The sequence below is a fragment of the Aedes aegypti genome, chromosome 2 (assembly GCF_002204515.2).
Source record: "Aedes aegypti strain LVP_AGWG chromosome 2, AaegL5.0 Primary Assembly, whole genome shotgun sequence".
In the NCBI taxonomy this organism is placed as follows: Eukaryota; Metazoa; Arthropoda; class Insecta; order Diptera; family Culicidae; genus Aedes; species Aedes aegypti.
This window is the reverse complement of record NC_035108.1, coordinates 343,597,037-343,617,478: the sequence shown is the minus strand read 5'-3', so window position 1 is coordinate 343,617,478 and position 20,442 is coordinate 343,597,037. Positions and strand designations below refer to the sequence as shown.

Genomic DNA, 20,442 nt, shown 5'->3' with positions numbered 1-20,442 from the left:
TATTTATAAGTGGCGCAAATATGTCAAAAAAAAAAAAAATACTGGTTTCATTTTTTGTGCAGTCCATAATGGCCCTAACACCTTTATGGTAGAAGAAAGAGTGCGTAATTGACACGCTTATGACACTTGTTTGGATCTACACAGAGAGAGAAAGATCAATATATAAGGTACACCGGGGCAAGTTAAAATGGGTGGGGCAAGATTAAATGGGAAGTTTTGAATATGATGCTAATTGATGTTTTCAGATTTTTGTTCCCCAAAAGTTTGTTCCCTCTGTTAAGTTAACGTTTCTATAATAAAATTTCTCATCATCATTCGATTTCGCTATGATACCTTGCCATTTAATCTTGCTCCGGTGTACCTTACTTGAAGCATTTTTATTAGACTAACATAAACGAAAATAATCGCCTTAGGGTTTGGCTTAGTCTGGATTGCTAGTTTATCCCAGGACTGACGGCTTAATGTCTTAAATGAAGCATGTATAAGCAGTTTGTGGTAAGACATTTCGTTTATTTAAAAAAATCTAGGTTATACTTATGAATCTGTCAAGAAATCACCCTTATTTAATTTAAAAGGGAATTTCTTGAAAAAAATGTCAAAAACTGCTACATAGTGAATTGTTTCCTTTCATTTTAGAATCAGTTCAATATTCCTCAAAAATACAAATAAAAACTCAACGAGATTTCACCTCATATCTCTTCAAAATTCGCCAAGAAATTTGTAGAAAACCTTGAAAAGAGCTTATCATTGGAATTCACCTGAAGCGATTAAACCTTTAACACACGGTGATCTATTTTAAGATCAGTTGCTTTTATAAATAGAGTAACTTTTTCTGGCAAAATTGCTGAATGGTATCTTCGGTAAAGTGTTAGAAAGCTCAACGTAGTTTTAGTCACGTAGGTTGCACTGGAAGCATTAAATATTTCAATACTTTGAACTGTCATATCGATGGCTTTTGCCGGCATTACCACGCTCGTCTTTTGTTACAAGAAGCATGGTTTCCAAATCAAAGATTCCTGAATGATTGAGGGATGGATTCTGGATGTCAGTGCGAATTTTGAGATTTCAGATTGCATCCTGGTATTTGAGGATGGATCCTATTTCAGTATAGATCTTGGGATTCCAGTGATAATACTGGGGCTTCGTAGTGGATCCTGTGATTTCAGTGCACATCTTGGGATTCCAGTGTGGATCTTCGGTAAGTGTTGACCCTAGCATTTCAGTGTGGCTAATGGTATTTTAGTGTGGATCTTTAGATTCCAGTGTGAATCTTTTGATTCCAGTGTGGATCTTAGGATTGTAATGGAAATCGTAGGATTTCAGTGTGGATCCTGGGATTGTCGAGTGAATCCTAGCATTTCAGCCGGGATCATGGGATATCAGTGTGAATCCAAATGAATGAAATGTGGATCCTTTTATTCCAGTGTGAATCTTAGGATTCTAGTGGAGATCGTAGGAGTTCAGTGTGGATCCTGGGATTATTTTGTGAATCAAGTGTGTCCGTGTTGGTCCTTAGATTCCAGTGTGGAATCTAGGATTCTAGTATGGATCCTGAGATTCCACTTTGGGCAGTGTTGATCCAGGGATTGTAGCGAGGATCGTAGCATTTCGATTTAGATCCTGGGATTGTATTGTGAATTGAATGATATCAGTGTAGATATAGAGATTCTCGCAGGGACTCTAGGTTTCCAGTGTGGATCTTGAGTTTCAAGTGTGGATTTTGGTGTTCCACTGTGAATCTTGGTTTTTCAGAGTGGATTCTAGAATTTGAGTGTGGATCCTGGGAATCTCGTGTGGATTCTGGAGTTTCAGAGTGCATGCTAGGATTCCAGTGTAAATCCTTGAATTTCAGTGAGAACTCTGGGAATTCAGTATGGATCCTGGATTTTCAATATGGATGCTGGGATACCAATGTGGACGCTGAGTATGGGTATTAGCCTGGGACCAGGGGAATATGAAATTTTTTAATCTCGCTCCAGTCCTCTTTTCGAATTGCATTTAGGTTTCATAACAACTGTACCAAATTTCAGCTCGATCGGGGAAACTATATTTACGCGCCAGCCGTTCAAAGTTTGTGTGGGATTTACTATGGGAAAACTTACTTTTTCAAAGAAAAATCGCCAGAGGTCGCTCATTGACCTCTATAAAAAATCTGAACACGGACCTAGATAGGTATTCCAACGATGAACAACATTGTCGAAGAACGCAAAGCAATCCGATGCTTGTGGAAAAAGTTATTAAACAAATACTAATCGGAAATTTTGCCCGATTTTGTTATTATTGTTATTCCTTTACGTGTTAATCAACTTCGCCTTGCTAATAGGTTTTCATTGAATAACTTTTTTCACAAGTGTCGGATTGTTTCGCGGTCTTTGGCAATATTCTTCATCGTAGAAATATCTATCGAGGTATGTGTTCAGAATTTTTATAAAGGTCAATAGGCGACCTCTGGCGATTTTTCTTTGAAAAAGTAAGTTTTCCCATAGTAAATCCCATACAAACTTTGAACGGCTGGCGCGTAAATATAGTTTCACCGATCGAGCTGAAATTTGGTACAGTTGTTATGGGACCTAAATGCAATCCGAAAAGTGGACTGGAGCGAGAGTCTAAATTTTGTCCCACACTAATGGGTATGGATCTTGGTTTTCCAGTGTTGATCCTAAGATTATAGCGTAAATAATGACATTCAAGTGTGGAAGCTGGGATTCCAGAATGGGTCTTGGGATTCCAGTGTAGATTATGTTGTTCCAGTGCGGTTCCTAGGAATCCGGTGTGGATTCTGGGATTCCGATGAGGATTGATATCCAGTATGAATTCTGGTATTCTATCTGGGTCCTGGGAGCACATTGCGAATCCTAAGATTCTAGTGTGGATATATGGATTCCAGTGCGACTCCTGAGATAGCAATGTGGACATAGGGATTTCAGTGTGGAATCTGGGATCCAAGAATAGAAATATTAGTAGTAGAACGCTAGTAGCGCTGTTGTCACAAAACTGATTTTAATTATTCGTACCTTTAATTATGGTTTTTCATTGTTTGTTCAATGCCTTGTCGTTGTTTATGTTTTTATAATTAATTTGACACTTTGATGCCCGGTGCTCAGCCTGTCAGTTCGTGGCAAACTAGATGTTGGTAACACGAACAGCAGCGACATTAGCATTCTTAGGTTAATGCTTCTACTGATCCAAGCTCCTGAGATTTCAGTGTGGATATTACAGATAAACATTCATAACTGTTAGAACAATTATCAGTTTAAAATATATTACCGCTAATATTGATGCATTTTGTTAATAGAAATATTAGTAGTAGAACGCTAATGGCACTGTTCTCAAAAAACTGAATTATTTTATTATCACCTTTAACTGTATCTTTTCATTGTTTGTTCCATGCCATGTTGTAGTGGATGATTTTAAAATTTATTTGACAATTTGAGGACCGGTACTCAAGCTGTCAGCGCGTGGCAAACTAGATGTTGGTAACACGAACATTAGCGACATTAGCATTCTTAGGTTAATGCTTCTACTATTTTGTTGTACGATGAAATAAATCCAAATGTTATGTCTGTTTGTCTGTATCGTGTGGAACCTAGGATTCTAATGTAGATATTAATATTCCGGTATGGCATGTCGTATTCCAGTGTGAAAATGTGGATCGTAGTGTATAAGTGTGGATCCTAGGATTCCAGTATAGCTATTGGGATTCCAGTGTTGATCCTTGGTGGGTCGTTCAATTACTCTGTGTGGAACCTGAGATTCAGGTGAGGATCTTTGAATCCTGCGAAAGTTATGTGGGAAACCATTATAATTCCTGAGAGAATTCTGTGGGTTGAGAAAAAACTATGAGAATCATGTAAGAATCCCCTGTTGGAATCACTTGAGAATTTGTGTGATTTCTATGAAAATCCTGGGGAAATACCATCTATGGGAATCCGTCAAATATTATTTGATATTTATTATTCCCTTGGGAATATTGTAAGAATTTCGTTTGATTCTTGAAAGAATTTTGTGGGAAATCTTCAAGAGCTCTGTGGGAATGATATGGTAATACCTTGGGAATCCTCCTGAATTCTCTGTGGTTTCCATTACGGTAAACTATTACCATACTCATAAAAAATATTTATATTTTCATAAATAAGTTTCTTGAAAAAAGTGTGATCATGGAATGAAAAAAAAAAAAAAAAAATAATAGGACAAGATTAACAAAGTGATATAAACGTAACAATGATAGAGGAATAAACTTATACTTCTAAAGTGTAATAGCCATAAAAGCGTTTCAAAAAAGTTTTACAATATATCCAAAAAAGTCGTGTGATAGAAGATTGATATGTGATTCTGCTTTAACTTGTTTAAATTTCACCCAATAGGTGGCAAAAAACTACTTGGGCACTTCCATGATTCACTTTGGCATGGGTGGTTTTTTTTGGACGAATTTCCTGAAACTTTGGAATATGAAGAAATTTAGTACGACGCTTATTGTAGCAAAATAGTTCAGTAGCTTTTGAAGCATAATTTTGAGTGTTGTTTTTAACATCTCGTTATGTTTATGGCATTTTATTGCGGCTTAAAATGCGCCATATCACCTTCAAACATTTACGTTATATATTTATTTTTTTCCAATATTTTGTGTGCTGTGTGTGTTGCGTGCCCATTGTGTACTGCTAAAAAATATCACCGTATATTTCCATTCAAATTACAGTTTTTGCATTCTCTTTTCATAATGCGATACTTCAGAAGTAATTAGGTTTATGTTTTGAATGCGAAATAATTCGGGTGAGTACACAGATTATAAAAATCTGCCTTCTATTTTATTAAAATTTATAGAATTATCAATTCCATAAATAATTAAAATTTTAAATCGTATTTGAAATTAATCAAATTCTACGTAAATATTTAACAATGATTTAACCAAAATTTGCTTAGAATTACATCGCCAATCCATTGAATGTTTTGTAGGATTCTACTAATACAAACTAGATTGATATTCCATGGTTTTAGATCGTAAGCAAACAAGAAGCTTTGTGAAAGACTGGCACTCCTCCAGAGATTTGAAGAAAAATCTCACATGTATTCCATGTCAAACTATTTAAAGATAGATCACCAATCTCACAGTAAATCCATCAACCATCTTGTCAAGTTTCGGGAAGGATGTTGGGAGATAATGTTCTTAAAGTTCAGCTAGAAATCAGTCAGGAAGTCGCCATTTGTTTTCCATTTGCTAATATTCATTGCCGGCAGCGATACTCTCCTCTAAGTGCACACCATAACGTAATTTTCGATCAACGATACAGAGGCCATTAACTGTTTTCAACAAAAAAAAACCCTAGGTAGAGGTCAAAGACTTCGTCAAATCCCACGCGTGACATCCATTTCCACGAGCTAGGAAGATTTAAGATCCGAAACGGCGAATTGTTAGCATAACATCCATTAACACCTGACCTGCTTCGCTGAGATCGCTCGTATAAAACAGTCAGATCCACCCAAACCGCCATTTAGTTTAGAGACAAAGCGCTAAAACTGATTGATGGTTGCGGGTCAAAGTTTGTGAATGGAACAGCGGAATGACAGAGATGATAATCGATGATAGCGCAGCTGCGAGAGCGCACACCTTTCCTCCCGATGCGGAACAACTTTTTTGGCGCTCCTCTGTCTGGTGGAGTGATCAATATTCGTATTAGGGAAGGTCAACGCTATTTTTACTGCGGCAATCGTTGCCGGATGGGACGCAGATATATCGTGCGATACCGGATGCGATTTGGGAAATCATTACTGGGCATGTTCGCATAATCGACGTAAGCGTCAATTTTATCGAAATGCATTTTATTACTGCTTTGTATTGTGAATTGTATACGTTCACACATATTCCTCTGTCTACTTTCGAACTACATTTTTTATGGAATGCACTGATCATTTGACTGAAATTGTCAACAGACGGTGGTTACGTCGGTCATGCGAAGATGAGCAGATTATCGCTCGCATTTGCCTGAACAACATTTAAGCCGGTCAGCGGAGCAACGGATAGTCTGCAGAGGAGTGCAAGCTTTTTGATTCAGTTTCAACGAGTGGAACCGTTGTTGGGACATGCTAATCGGTGGCAAAACTGCCTCAATGATAGATTATCTGCTGTTTATTGGAATATTAACGAAATGGACAGACGCGATCGGAATTGATTAACTTTGTTCGGTGTTCGGTGGGAAATGTGCATGGTGTGAGCTCGAAATGGGCAAATATTTGGCAGGTTGCCATTTGGGATTCAGTTCGACTTTCTCCGTGAGGTTAAAATTAATGTATCGAAGACAAATCGGGGTAATGTTTCGGGAATTAGTTTTAAACAGCTTTAAGGATTTTTAGTTGGTTTGAAGACTTTTAAAAAAGTTAGACAGTGTTTGTTATTTTCATAATTTAAACATTCATATAACTGGAAGGTAAATTGCAAACTATTAATGTTAGCTATATTTAAAATGGAAAATTTTCAGCTTCAACAGTAGAGAAAAATAAATCCAAAGTAAACTGATTAGTAAAAATGCGCCATGATGAATATTTTGTGATGCAATTAAAAATAGGCTTTTGTCAAAGATCAGTCATGATTGATGGTCATTCAATAGTATTCTTGCAAAGAATCTTATTCGCAGATAGTTTTTAAATAAATACCCTCTGGAAGGATTAGATGTACTCAAGGGATTCAGCTCAGCGATTCTTCTGATTTCGTGTGAAAATGCGTTTCAGAAAATCAATTATGAATTTAATTTAAAACTTCATCAAGACAGCGAAATATAAATTTAATTAAAAAAAGGTAAATGTTCCATTTCTTCAGTGAATTTGGCAACCATATTAATATTTTTCAAGGACTCCTCATAGTATTTGTTCAATTTATTAACAAATTCTTTAAGAAACTTCTGCTGGTTTCTTTTTAATTGTCCTGGAATTACAACAGGATTTTTTCATTCAGATTTACAACGCATACCAGTCATGGCCATAGTGGTACCCAACAGGAACAGGAAGGGTCCAAAATTGGTTTCAAACGAATATCTCAACATACAAATGAGCAAAGCTGTTCAGCAGATCAAGGGCTACCTGGCGGTGATGAGTCTAATTGAGAATTTTTCCGCTAGGCGGCGCTAGTGACACATTTTCTTCAATTGTATGTATCTCAAGATCCTTAACAGCTAGAAGGTTGATGTCTTCGGCAAATCTGTTCAACAGTTCAAGGGCTATCTGGCATTGAAGAGCCTGATTGGAAATTCATCCGATTGGTGGCGCTAGTAAAAACAAATCTTCAATCTTCTCTACTTCAAGAGCCTTATCAGTTAGAAGGTTGGTATCTTCGGCAAAGTTTTTCACCAGACTGTTTCTGGTGGTAGAGGACCTGAAAGAGAATGTATCCACTAGGTGGCGTTAGTAGCATAGCATAGCATAGCACAGACTGACTGTACATGTCAATGGTTGCTACTCCGTGATTGATCGGAACTGGTAAGAATTGCACTATGATCCAAATGAATAAGGGATGGGAATTTCCGCTTACTCTCGAAGTGCAACTTTAGCAGATCTAATATTATTGATCAATAACGGCGCCGGCCAAGTCCTTACAGTCAGTTGGGATGGGAAAGGAATGTTAGGGTGTAATGATTGTTGCTTCTAGAGACCGAGAATACCTCTGCATCTCCACAATCACCACGGGAAGAGTGTTTATTAGTGAGGGAGGAAAAGATATGGGAGTCACCTCTGGTCGATGATGCGATCCATGGACAAGGGGGAAATATACGACTTATATTTAAAGCTTGTTTTGTATTTTTGTCTCGAGAAGTTTTTGGTAGAAGCTTAAAAAATACGTCAACATCTATAATGTCGAACAATTCAAAAGATGTTTTTATAGATGACGAAAATTGAAAATTACATGTACATATTTTTAATTATATGAAACAGGAATAATGCCGACACTTGTAGTGACGAACCATACATAGTTTGTTTGAAAATTACATATGAGTATTACTGTGCATATTGGTCCGATATGATAGAAGTTTTAGGAAATACGTCAACATTCACAATGTCGAACAATTCAAAAGATAATTTTTAATAATGTCAAAAAGAGAAAAATATATGTATTTTGAAATTGTATAAGAAAAAAGCATAATGCCGACACTTATAGTGACGAACCATACAAAGCTTGTTTTAATATTACATAAAAGTTACGCTTTCAAGAAAAAATGTGTTTTCATAAACATGAAACGAACTCACCAGTTGGAAATCCATTCTCGACTGAACACAAAACTGACACTGACAGCAAAACTTCTTGGCGTCCCGAAAACAAACCGTCTTACTTGGGCCTTCCCAAATACCTACCCAGCAAGTAGCTCGAAAACAGGAAAAAAAAAACGGCGACGAAACCACGCGCGAAACCGTGAGCAAAACCTATCTGCCGACGCAAAATCGAACCGTCCTGCTTGGGCTTCACGAAGCACTATCCAGCAAGACGCTCCAAAACAGGAGAAAAAAAAATCTCCGGCGACGAAAACACGCGCGAAACTGTGAGCAAAATCTATCAGACGACGCAAAACCAAACTGTCCTGCTTGGGCTTCACGAAGCACTACCCAGCAAGACGCTTCAAAACAGGAGAACAAAAAAAATCTCCGGCGACGAAAACACGTGCGAAACCGTGAGCAAAATCTATCGGACGACGCAAAACCGAACCGTCCGGCTTGGGCTTCACGAAGCACTACCCAGCAAGACGCTCCAAAACAGGAGAAAAATAAATCTCCGGCGACGAAAACACGCGCGAAACCGTGAGCAAAATCTATCGGACGATGCAAAACCGAACTGTCCTGCTTGGGCTTCACGAAGCACTCTGTATCCACTAGGTGGCGCTAGTAACAAATTTTCTTCAATTTTCTATATCTTAACATTCTCTTCAGCTAGACGATTATTCTCTTCGGCAAGGCTGTTCAGCACAGGCTTGGGAACTGTGACCACAATTTACCACAGTTCATTGATTCTGCCAGTCAACCAAAACACAAAGCAGCAGCAGCATCAATACCATCAAGCGTTGCGCTGCCAACGGCTCACACACTTCTTGAATGTTTTTGTGTCTCCACTATGATCGTTTTCGGGCAGCCATCCCAAGGTGAATGATTGAAAAAAATGTTAAATAATTCAATCGCTAATATTCCGCTTGTGTTTTCAATGAATGGAAATCTATTAGTACTAACAGCAAGAGCATAACCATTCTGTTGCGATACATATAAACACTCACGAGTTCCCTGATCTCTAGTTAGGGCGAACTCACGATTCTCTGATCTCTAGTTAGGGCGCGTTACCCCTACGCCATGAGAGGACTCATGAACGCAGAAGTTAATCTGAATTCGATTTCAGTTCAATAATCACGTGGTTCTTTTTCACAAAGTGCACCTCTTTCGGAAGAATTCAACAGTATGCGCCGCCGCCATCTTTTCCAATCCAACATGTTCTTAGAAATCGTTGGATACTCAAATGTAGTTCAATGCGGCTACTGTCAAATGCATTAGGTGGGATTGGGGTTGCCATACAAGTGGAAGAATTAGATGCCCAATCAAACACAACGCTTTCTATATATAGCCAATGCCTAGCCCGAGAGCGCATTGTATTTTTAGGTATTGAAATAGCACACTACACTAGCCAGCAACTGCGCTGGCTGAGGTTTCTATTGTGTGGGCTTCCAATGGGTCGCGACGTTCTCAAACGACCGGTTACGGAACATGAGTCCGTTGCTCGATAAATACTTGTTTTTTTAATTATGAATCGTGGTTTACGGCTAATCAGCCGAGTGGAAGTTTAACAACTACCTACCACTTGAACCATCTACTCGTAATGAAGCTAGTAATACATTTTCTTCAATTGCCTGTATCTCAAGAATTTCGAATCGCCACCAGTTAGCCCTTATAAGCTGAACAGCCTTGCCGAGGACACCAACCTTCTAGCTGATAAGGATCTTATGATAGCAGTTTTTTAGCAGTTGAGAACCTTGAAGTAGAGAAGATTGTACATTTCTTTTTACTAGCGCCACCTAGCGGATGTATTCTCAATCGGACTGTTCGCCGTCACATAGTCCTTCATATGCTGAACATCTCTTCCGAAACGCTAATCTTCTTGCTTTCAAGGTTCTTAAGATACACACAATTCAAGAAAATCTGTTACTAACGCCACCTATTGATTAAATTCTCATTCTGGCCCTATACCCCCAGATAGCGTTCAATCTGGTGAATTACTTTCCCGAAGACACCTTCTTGCTGATAAGACTCTTGAAGTAGAGAAGATTGAAGATTTGTTTTTTCTAGTGCCACCAAGCGGATGATTTTCCAATCAGGCTCTTCACTGCCAGATAGTCCTTGAACTGCTGAACAGATATGCCGAAGACATCAACCTTCTAGCTGTTAAGGATCTTGAGATACGGGCAATTGAAAAAAAAAATTGTCACTAGCGCCACCTAGCGGGAAAATTCATAATCAGACTCTTCACCGTTAGATTGTTCTTAAATATCTGAACAGCTTTGCCGAAGACAATTGAAGAAAATTTGTCACTAGCGCCACCTAGCGAAAAAATTCTCAATCAGTTTCATCACCGCCAGATAGCCCTCGATCTTCTGAACAGTGCCACCAAGCGGATGATTTTCCAATCAGGCTCTTCACTGCCAGATAGTCCTTGAACTGCTGAACAGATATGCCGAAAACACCAACCTTCTAGCTGATAGGGATCTTGAGATACAGATGGTTGAATAAAATTTGTCATCAGTGCCACCTAACGGATGAATTCTCAATCAGATTTTTCATCGTCGGATAGTTTTTGATCTGCTGAATAACTTTGCCAAAGACACCAACCTTCTAGCTCATTTGGATGTTTAGATATCCCCTCCTGTCCACGCTTTTTCCGCTACCAAGAGAAGGGGGAGGGGTCAGGAAGGATGTCTCACACAAAGATTGCAAGACCAAATAACCGCATTTACTTCAAAATTTATTTCAAATTAATTGATCTATTAGTCTCTGAATTGTGGTCATTCAAAAATTCAAGGTTCGTTTCGGGATTTTGAGGGTTAATAGCAAGATGAAGTTAGCATTAGATTTTTCTGTATCCGCTTACCCCGTCCTACCTCAATATAATGGGGAGAATTCTCGTCTTTCATAGGATAGAGTTTCATATACCAATCCACGAGTTCATTTATTTGACGTTTGAGCGGTGCCAAATTCACTCGTTTCCATGGTCACGTAAATATTGTGCATTCAGATTAACTTTTGATCGAAGCTCATAAGAGAAATTGAAATATCACCAACAAAAGTTCGCCGTCAGCATTCTAACGAAGTGCTACGCCGACAAAGCCAATCCTTATGTGTCGGCGAAGCACTAAATTAGAATGCCGACGCCGAACTTCGCCAAAGTTTTGACTGCCGAACTTCTAATTGTCTCTCGAATTGTCAATAACACGACACCGCTCGAACGTCAAATAATGAACTCGTGCATCGGTCCATGGACCTATGCACGTGTTCACTATTTGAAGTTTTAGCGGTGCCGTGTTATTTTTGTAACCATGGAAACCAGTGAATTCGGCACCGCTCAAATTAGTGAACTCGTGCATCAATCCATTGCAGAATTGATTGATTCCGACACGGTAAAAAATCAGCACGTTCGATTGAATAGATTGATAACTTGACTCAATTCAAAACACCAATCACCATGATTTGAAGAGTTCTAACTTTGGATTTGCTCTACTGTCTCTAGAACTAGACTCTGAAGTGAAAAGTCGTTGATTTTGAACATCATGTCTTTTGTGTAAAAGCAATCATTGACAGCTCGTTGTAGAAATTGATTGAGATGAATTCAACCCCTTTCAACAGATGCGAGTTGGTGTCGAGGTAAGACACTAGACTTGCACTCCGAAGATTGGTGGTTCGAATCTGGGTCAGGCGAAAATGTTTATTTTAACTTTTTTTTTTATTTCAAATCAAAACATGTAATGTGGAATTCAAGTGCTGTTACCTTGATTTTGTTAAGATTCAACAGTAGTGCAAATCCAAGTGCAGAACTATTGATAGCATGGTGCTTATTTTTTACCGTGATCTGCATCTGTACAGATCATTACAATGAATCGCAAGCGGTGATGAAGCGAGAGAGAGCGATGATAAAACCCATTTTTCTCGTTTATTCACCATTGGGGGTAGGTGTATGACTTTACTGGCATGATAAACAGCCCATGACCAATAGTGCCCCTAGGTTTGGAGCTTCCCAATTAACCACTAGCCCACTAATTCGTCTTTTCGGGCTTATAGGTTTACTATACGGCTAATATGAGGCATGTCAGCAGTATAATAGTACTATACCAACACGCAGGACAATTAAAAGTGCTACAGTCGACTCTCGACATCTCGATGTTCTATATAACGATATCTATCTCTATGTCGATGATTTCTTCGGTCCCTCCAGTCTGCATATATTTGCTCTCTCCATATCTCGATATCCTCCTTATCTCGATATCTCCATATCTCGAATTGTTCCATTGGGTTTTATATATATACAAAAAAAAAAGTGACGAGTTCGCCGAGGACGAAAAGCCATTATAAAAAAGACAACATTGAAGATTGTGTTCCCAGCTGGAGATCCCATAAGTACACGGTAAAAAATCAGCACGTTCGATTGAATAGATTGATAACTTGACTCAATTCAAAACACCAATCACCATGATTTGAAGAGTTCTAACTTTGGATTTGCTCTACTGTCTCTAGAACTAGACTCTGAAGTGAAAAGTCGTTGATTTTGAACATCATGTCTTTTGTGTAAAAGCAATCATTGACAGCTCGTTGTAGAAATTGATTGAGATGAATTCAACCCCTTTCAACAGATGCGAGTTGGTGTCGAGGTAAGACACTAGACTTGCACTCCGAAGATTGGTGGTTCGAATCTGGGTCAGGCGAAAATGTTTATTTTAACTTTTTTTTTATTTCAAATCAAAACATGTAATGTGGAATTCAAGTGCTGTTACCTTGATTTTGTTAAGATTCAACAGTAGTGCAAATCCAAGTGCAGAACTATTGATAGCATGGTGCTTATTTTTTACCGTGTATGAAATCGTAGATGGTGTTGGACGAAAAAGGCTATGGTAGGCGAATTAGGGTGATTGAAGTACTAGAAGCAAAAGTGTAACCTAGGCTGAATTCTAGTTAGAAAGCTTCCGAAAATTGCCGACGTCCGAAAGATTACGAAGCGACCGTTTCTTTTCGTCAATCGTGATAATATAAAAGCCGCATCATCCATTTTAGATTGTTAGTTGTTTAATTGTATAGCGCACCCGGTCACCGATTTGTAAGAAGTAGTTTGTAGAATATATGTATAGTTTAAGAACGTTAAAATAAAGTGTTGCGTTAATAGTCCAATAAAATGTGTAAATGTAAAGAGTGTGTATGAAGTGAATAAAGTAGAACTGCTCGAAAAGCTGTGTGTGGTTGCTGCAGTAACTAACTGCTAGAAGAAAGTCTCCCAGTGAAAGCTTTTGAGCCCGTGAATACTACCCACTCTTAAACTAGAGGAACGACTCGATTTGTGGAACTGGCAAAGGTAATACGCCTCGGATAATTTACCAGAACGCTATTTCCGGAGGTCACAACATTGGTGCCGTGACCAGGATAGCGTTTCTCTGGAACACACCGACGCCATTGAGTCGACGGACAATTGGATTGGCGCCATTCCTACTCAACAAAAAGGAAAGCGCGCCATAACGGTCATCGTACACGTGAGTCCACTGGGCGCTGCCATCACGAATTTCATGCGCATGGACTATTCAACGCAACCATAAGGGCAATCTTATAATCGGATTCATAAAGGGATTGAGAATTTATTCAAGGCTTGTGAGACAGGCCTACAAGGTGAGGACCTGTCCAACTATTCTTTATTTCGTTTCATCCCTACCTGGTCATTTCTTGGTTCTATCTATCTAACTACTTCGACGGAGTCTACGGTGGCCGGATTTTTCAATATTCCCCCTTCCAATTCGGAAAAACGTTGGACTCGGAAGGGTTTGGACCGGCTAAAGCGCGCAAAGGCCAATACTTCACTACACACACGGGAGACAAAGGTGGACCAACGGTAATTGAATAAAAGGCCTGTTAGACAGGCTCAACAGGTGAGTCTCTGTCTAAGCATCACAATTATCCGTTGGAAGGTGCTTCTCTTGGTGTTGTTTAACAGAACAGTGCATTCACGCTTGGACACGACTGTGTGACGTCATCCATCATCGCTTTATTACATCTGGTTGACTCTGAACCGTTGATGAGGGTTCTTTGAGGAAGATTCTATACGCATACGCCTTACACTGTCGCTGCGCACTCCAGAGACCACGATTTAATACAAGGCCTGATTTGACAGGCTCACCAGGTGAGTTCCTGTCCATCAAATTACATTCTTATCTGGAAGGTGCTTCGCTGGGCATATTTTTTACAGTTGCTACATCTGGTCGGAGTAACGATTTGATACAAGGCCTGTTTGACAGGCTCACCAGGTGAGTTCCTGTCCATCAAATTACATTCTTGTCTGGAAGGTGCTTCGCTGGGCGTATTTTTTACAGTTGCTCACTGGTGTAACTTGCTTTCTCTACATCTGGTCGGAGTAATCAACATGTCGACGTTGAGGAAGTACAAGGGTCTCGTACGCAATCGGGACAGTATCATCGAATTTCTACAGCGGGTCGCACACTTCCTGAAAAGCACAAAGGAGTTCGATGAGCAGGCAGTAAAAATTCGTCTTGAGAAACTCGAGCAAAAATGGGAAGAATTTGAGGACCTCCAGAATGATCTCGAAGGCATGGAAGACAACGAAGACAGTATACCGGAGCACAAACAGTTGCGGGCTGAATTCGAAGAGAAATATTTTGAGGTAAGGGCAGGATTGGCGAGAAAATTACAAATGCATGCGACACCAAGCACTTCCATTGCACACACAAATCCAATACCTAATGTTCAAGCGTCCGTACGACTTCCTCAAATTAGCTTGCCAGAATTTGACGGCAACTACCAAAACTGGCTTCCATTCCGTGACACCTACGTAGCGTTAATCGACTCCTCGGCTGAACTAACCGACATACAGAAGTTTCACTACTTGCGTGCATCTTTGAGGGGTGATGCTCTGAAATTGATCGATCCTTATTCGATGACTGAGGCCAATTATAGGGTTGCTTGGGATGTTTTGGTTGAGCGGTTCTCCAACAACTACCTCCTCAAGAAACGTCACCTGAATGCTCTTTTCGAGTACCCTAAAATGAAAAAGGAATCAGCGGCGGTCTTGCATGAGCTTATCGATTGTTTCGAGCGTAACACAAAGATTTTGGATCAATTAGGAGAAAAGACGAATGGTTGGGGTGTGATGCTAGTCCACTTGATGGTCTCAAAGTTGGACGAAGTTACTCAAAAACGGTGGGAGGAAACTGTCATGCCAGACAAGGAACCCTCGTTTGGGTTATTGGTCGAATTTCTAAAAAAGCAAACCAGGGTGTTGGATGCGGTTTCGGTCGATCAACACATCTTTTCAACAACGACGTCTTCCAGTGTCAGTAAGGTTCGTCCCACGAAGGTTTCAGTCAACTCGGCGACTGAAGTTTCATCATCACCACCTAATTGCTTCGCGTGTAGTGAAAAACACTGGATAACACGGTGCCCAACCTTTGCCAAGCTTCCTGTAGACAAACGTCTCCAACTTACAAACTCCAAACGACTCTGCAGCAACTGTATGGGCCGGAATCATTTAGCACGAGATTGTCCTTCAAAATTTCGATGCAAAACGTGTTCGAAGAAGCATCATTCTTTGTTGCATCCCGGGTTCCCTGGGTCAGGTTCAACTTCTACTCCCAACCCCACTCCAGTTGCGGATGAAAATGCGAACATTTCTGCTCCAACGATTATCGGCGGTGTCTCGAACTCTGGTAACTCGATTTCTAGTTCGATGGCTTTACTTTCTTCTCACGTGGCGATGGAGCAGCCAAGGTCACACCTGTTTCTTCTTACCGTATTGTTGAATGTCAAGGACGCTCATGGAAGGACACATCACGCAAGGGCGCTTCTGGATTCTGGGTCTCAAGCTAATCTTATGTCTGAAAATCTTTGCGAACTGCTTCAGTTGCCACGGCGAGACAAAAAAGTGGAAATTACTGGGATCGGACGATCACGGAGTCGCACAGCTTATACAGTCTCTACCACTATCACCTCTCGTGTGCAGAACTTTTCAACGCCCATGGATTTTCTGGTCTTGGAACAGATCACTGACGATCAACCTTCTGTATCGATTTCGATAGCTCGTTGGAAAATCCCATCCAGTATGGCTCTTGCTGATCCTGAATTCAATGTCTCCGGTCCGATAGATCTGGTTTTAGGCGCACAATATTTTTACGAATTTCATATACGCGACGGTGGCCGGCTGCAGGTTCGTAAGGTCGACGATACGCTTCCAGTATTTGTCAATACGGTATTCGGATGGGTGGCAGCCGGTGAGACTAAATGCACTGAGGAACAATCACGAGTCAGTTGTCACGTCGCTATAATGGAACCACTAGACAAGGCAATTGAAAGATTTTGGGTGGTGGAAGAACTAACGATAAAATCCCCACGGTCTCAGGAAGAAGAAGATTGTGAGGCGCATTTTGCCAACACAGTTTCTCGTGACGACACAGGCAGATACGTCGTGCAATATCCCAAACGCATGGATTTCAATAGCATGGTCGGCGAATCGAAGCAGACAGCGCAACATCGATTTTATCAAACAGAGCGACGGTTGGAGCGCGATCCAAATCTGCAAGCCCAGTATTGCGACTTCATGAGGGAGTATATCGAGTTAGGTCATATGCGATGCATCGGCGAGGTTGACGATTCCCGTTTGGATCAAGGCAAAACAGTCTGCTATCTTCCTCACCACCCGGTCTTTAAGGAAGCTAGCTCCACTACGAAGGTCCGAGTAGTTTTTGATGGATCTGCTAAAACGTCGACGAATCATTCGCTCAACGAAGCCTTGTTGACCGGACCTACGATTCAAGACGAACTGCTGGATTTAATGTTGCGATTCCGCAAACACGCCGTTGCATTAGTAGCAGATGTCGCCAAAATGTATCGACAGATCTTGGTCCACGACGACGACAAACCACTCCAAAGGATTCTCTGGCGATTCAATCCATCGGAGCCGATTCGAGTCTATGAATTGCAAACAGTCACTTATGGTCTATCACCTTCATCGTTTCTCGCCACTCGAGTGTTGAAACAGGTGGCTTTGGATTCGGGCTCGAAATACAAATTAGCTGCCAACGCCGTACTTGAAGATTTCTACATGGATGATTTCTTATCAGGGGCGGATACGTTAGAAGACGCCACACTGCTTCAAAAGGAAGTTCAAGCTCTGCTAGCAGAAGGAGGTCTCGAACTTCGAAAATGGTCCTCGAACAAACCGCAAGTACTGCAAAATCTACCAATCGAATCACTCGGAGGAGAAAAAACCCTGCACTTCGAATCGGAGCATAAAATCAAAACGCTAGGAGTGGGGTGGGAAACAGCATCAGACCAACTATGCATTGAGGTACAACCATTCACTATCGACGGCGGTTGGACGAAGCGAAAGGTCTTTTCTGCAATTGCCAAGCTGTACGACCCTCTAGGACTAGTTTCACCCGTCGTGGCTTGGGCAAAAATCCGGATGCAACATCTATGGCTGGCTGCAGTGGACTGGGACGATCCAATACCAGAGGACATTGTTGACAAATGGGAAGATTTTGCAGCACAGCTGCCACTTTTGGAAGGCTATAAGGTTTCACGATTCATCTTCGCATCCGATTCAAGCTCCGTACAATTTCACGTCTTCAGTGATGCATCCGAAGTTGGGTACGGTGCTTGCGTTTATGCACGTTCAACCGATAAGGAAGGAAAAATTAACATCGAGCTCATTGCGGCAAAATCACGGGTAGCCCCACTCAAACGGCTTAGCTTGCCGCGACTGGAGCTCTGTGCTGCACTACTGGGGGCAAAACTCTATGCCAAGATTTCAGCAGCGCTGCGGATGGAGGGAATTCCTTGTCGGTTCTGGTCAGATTCGACGGTCACACTCCACTGGATTCGCGCACCACCCAACAGTTGGCAGACCTTTATTGGAAATCGGACTTCGGAGATTCAACGATTAACCCATGGCCATAGTTGGAAACATGTAAAAGGGATCGACAACCCGGCGGACCTTGTGTCTCGTGGTATGCTACCGCAGGAATTTATCATCACCAATATTTGGCGCCATGGGCCGGCTTGGCTTGCACAAAATGAAGAAAAATGGCCTGAACGACCGATAGAAACACCACCTGAAGATCTGCTAGAGCGTCGAAAGGTCGCACTCATAGCTCAACAGCCAATAGAGCATTGCTTCCTTTTTTTTCGTTATGCATCCTTCTGGCGATTAGTTCGGATCACTGCTTTGATCCTTCGCTTTGGGAACCGCTGTCGCCGCAAACCAAATATCAAACCTAACTCATTCGTCACGGTAGAAGAACTGGAGAATGCCAAGACAACTCTAACGAAGATCGCTCAACAAGAAATGTTCGCTCAAGAATTGAAGGACCTAGCCCATAGTCGATTTGTTTCCAGTAAATCATCATTAAGATTGCTTGGTCCTTTCCTCGACGAGAAGGGTATCATCCGGCTCGGTGGGCGCCTTGAACACTCCTCAGAGAATTTTCGCACCAAGCACCCTATGCTTCTACCAAAAATCCACCCACTCACACGCCTCATTACAAGACATTATCACGAACTCTGTATGCACTCCGGTCCTCGCATGACGCTCGCTACGATGCAGCAAGAGTACTGGCCGATAAATGGAAAAACTGTCGCTAATTATGTGTGTCGCAAGTGTCCGCAATGCTTCCGCCATAATCCTGTCCCCGTTAATCAACCTGTCGGCCAGTTGCCAAAGCCTCGTACCACCCCAAGTAGAGCCTTCACTGTGGTCGGAGTAGATTACTGTGGCCCCGTTTACATCAAACCTGTGCATCGACGAGCAGCTTCCCGAAAAGCGTTCATTGCTGTCTTTGTTTGTTTTGCAACCAAGGCCGTACATCTTGAACTGGTGTGTGACCTCTCCACCGATGCTTTCATAGCAGCATTACGACGGTTCATCGCACATCACGGCATGCCTGCCGAAATCCATTCGGATAACGGTACGAATTTCCAAGGTGCAAATAACACGCTAGCCGAGCTGTATCGCTTGTTTGAAGCAAAACGCACCAGAGAAGCCATCCGCAAAGAATGCGCCATGCATAAAATCCAATGGCACTTCATTCCACCAAGAGCACCTTCGTTCGGTGGCTTATGGGAGGCAGCAGTAAAAACGGCTAAAACATCATTGGCGAAAACGTTGGGTAGTACCCAGCTCTCCTTCGAAGATTACGCCACTGTACTCGCTCAAATCGAGGCTAACATGAATAGCCGCCCTCTCACAACACTGTCCAGGCGATCCTACAGAAGTGGATGTTCTAACTCCTGGCCATTTCATCACCGGATCGCCGCTTATCAGCCTTCCGGAACCGAACTACAGCAATATTCCTAGCAACAGGCTAACTCATTACCAACAGCTACAGAAATTGATCCAGCAGCATTGGGACCGGTGGCGGAAAGAATACCTTACGGAACTAAACCGTCAGCGCGAAAAATCAATGTCTCCAACAGATATCCACGTCGGGCAAATTGTTTTGGTTCAGGAAGATGGAAAACCTTCTGTGTCTTGGCCTCTTGCACGCATCGAACAAATACATCCCGGAGCGGATGATGTGGTACGCGTCGTGACATTGAAGACTTCCAGCGGACTCTATAAACGACCAATTTCCCGAATATTTCCACTTCCTTTCGACCAGCCACCATTTGCCGACTCACCAGAAACCTGAAATGCTAAAAAGATAAGGAAATAATTAATAATTACCGTCGAAAATTGCATTAATTTGATGGAACTGATGCTTTGCAAATCATCTTCCATTATGGCGTTCTGTTTAGGTAAATTTGAGCTTTCAAATTTAGGTGGCCGGCTATGTTGGACGAAAAAGGCTATGGTAGGCGAATTAGGGTGATTGAAGTACTAGAAGCAAAAGTGTAACCTAGGCTGAATTCTAGTTAGAAAGCTTCCGAAAATTGCCGACGTCCGAAAGATTACGAAGCGACCGTTTCTTTTCGTCAATCGTGATAATATAAAAGCCGCATCATCCATTTTAGATTGTTAGTTGTTTAATTGTATAGCGCACCCGGTCACCGATTTGTAAGAAGTAGTTTGTAGAATATATGTATAGTTTAAGAACGTTAAAATAAAGTGTTGCGTTAATAGTCCAATAAAATGTGTAAATGTAAAGAGTGTGTATGAAGTGAATAAAGTAGAACTGCTCGAAAAGCTGTGTGTGGTTGCTGCAGTAACTAACTGCTAGAAGAAAGTCT

The 20,442-nt window shown here is 41.2% G+C and overlaps 1 protein-coding gene and 1 long non-coding RNA gene across 3 annotated transcripts in view; both read right to left on the bottom strand.

The window, feature by feature from the left end:
- Positions 1 to 20,442, bottom strand: part of LOC5572327 (angiopoietin-2) — a 541,823-nt gene that overhangs the window by 261,260 nt on the left and 260,121 nt on the right. The window lies entirely within an intron of this gene.
- On the bottom strand, positions 14,210 to 20,231 carry LOC110676826. The gene is made up of 2 exons (XR_002500757.1): positions 19,940 to 20,231; positions 14,210 to 14,707 (listed from the first exon to the last, which is right to left on the bottom strand). It is a non-coding gene; the product is annotated as an uncharacterized LOC110676826 (long non-coding RNA).